Consider the following 1,822-nt stretch of genomic DNA (forward strand, 5'->3'; position numbering starts at 1 on the left):
AATGTTTCCAGGATGGGGCATCTACCACCTCTCTGGGCAACCTGTTCCTCTCCCCCTGGCCAGCCCTGCCACTCCCACGTTTCTCCCCAGTGCCTCCTGCAATGCAGTGGTCTTCCTTTGTGCAACCTTATGAGCTTAAAACTTGAAAGTCAGAAGAATTTTCTCCATTAACTGTTTTCCTCAACCAGACCTGACCACCTGGATTTGATAGGGCCCTCATCTTTCCTTAGGCCTTGTCCTCCTAAACACTCTCCTTCATCATGCTTGGCCTAAACTGAGCAGATCTGTCTCTACATTCTCACCCATAAGAGGCAGCTCCATGGGGTGGGGTATTTTGAAGGTGACTGCACTACCGTGAAACTTTTCTCCCCACCTCTTGCTGCTAGAAACAGCCTTGTCCAGCCTCCCTTCTTCCACCTACCACATTGGTGTGGGAATGAGGTTTCTGGCACTGCTACTGAACTGTAAATTGACTTCAAGCAAATTTTCTCACATTTTTTCTTATCCTTTGTCTAATCTGTTTAGATTGTCAGAGTTTTTTAGGGCAGGGATTATGTCCATATTGGAACTTGCATAGCAGAACCATATTAAGCCTGTCACTGTGCTGTTCAAAACCAGGTTTCCCTGGCCATCACATTCAGGACCTTTCCAGAACTATGATATGGTAAGAGACAGACCCTTGCAGTTAAATGAATTTGGGACTTTAAAACATCCCTGCAGTCACCATATTCTCAGGGGAGCCTCCTGGACCCCTCGGCCTAGATAGAGCAGCCTTGGGGTGGCTCCTCTTTGTTCTTGGGTTGCCTGTAAGGCCCTCCACATTGTGCTAAGAAGAATTGAAATGACGGCACTTTATCCTTATTCCCTTCATCCTCTCTTCCCCTTCCTTGCTGGCAGCCCCATTCATCAGCCTCCCACCCCAGTGAAGTGGTCATTGAGACCTCAAGTGAATTTGATGTATTGAAAAGTAGAAGCAGCAAATGAAGGATGAAAAAAACCAGTTTAACAGTGACCACAGGAGGGGCAAAGTGCTCTGTGTGAAGCCTTTTTAGAGGCAGCTTGCTGAAGGGCGGGTGCTGAGGTTCAGCTTTGAGGCTTGTTGAGTGAGAGCAAGCCTCTCTACAGCCATCACACACTATCAGTCATGCTGCCACCATCACCACCACCACGGTGGTCCATGCCAGCAGCAGGGGGTTCCCCGTTTCATGCTGCTGCCATGGATATAATTAGTGTCATTGGGTTTCCCTTTGGAAAGATGAGCTTATAAAACAAATGACTTTTGGGAGATGAGGTCAAGCAAAGGATGATTCATGTCCTGTCCATCGGAGTACCCTCTTGCTTCCCAGAGACAGCTGCTATATAATGACAATTGCATATGGTGTATTTGTGTGTTCATGAATGGGGAGGGCTGTTTTCAACTAGGAGAGATGGTGATCAGCTCATTACCTTACAGTTCATTCTGCATCACTGACTGTAGATAGTGCTGTGTTACTTACCCATCCATACAGCTGGTGGTACTTGTCCAGGGTATGTATTTCCAGCTGTTCTGTTCATTGGTATTTGTATTTGGACTTTGAGGATGAGTTTTCCTTGGAGGTGTGAAAGTTGCCTCTGGATGGTAGAATATGTGCATCTGGCACATAGTCTGGTGAGTCCCTCTGTTTGCATCAGGGTTCTCTCATTTTTTTCCCGAAAATTGCTGGCTGTTGCCTCTGCCTTCTCTTCTTTCTGGTTTTGTTTTTGTATGGCTGTCTCATTACAATTTTTTTCTCCTCTCCTCTCCTCTCCTCTCCTCTCCTCTCCTCTCCTCTCCTCTCCCCTT

The sequence above is a fragment of the Pygoscelis adeliae genome, unplaced genomic scaffold (assembly GCF_000699105.1).
Source record: "Pygoscelis adeliae isolate BGI_AS28 unplaced genomic scaffold, ASM69910v1 Scaffold179, whole genome shotgun sequence".
Lineage (NCBI taxonomy): Eukaryota > Metazoa > Chordata > Aves > Sphenisciformes > Spheniscidae > Pygoscelis > Pygoscelis adeliae.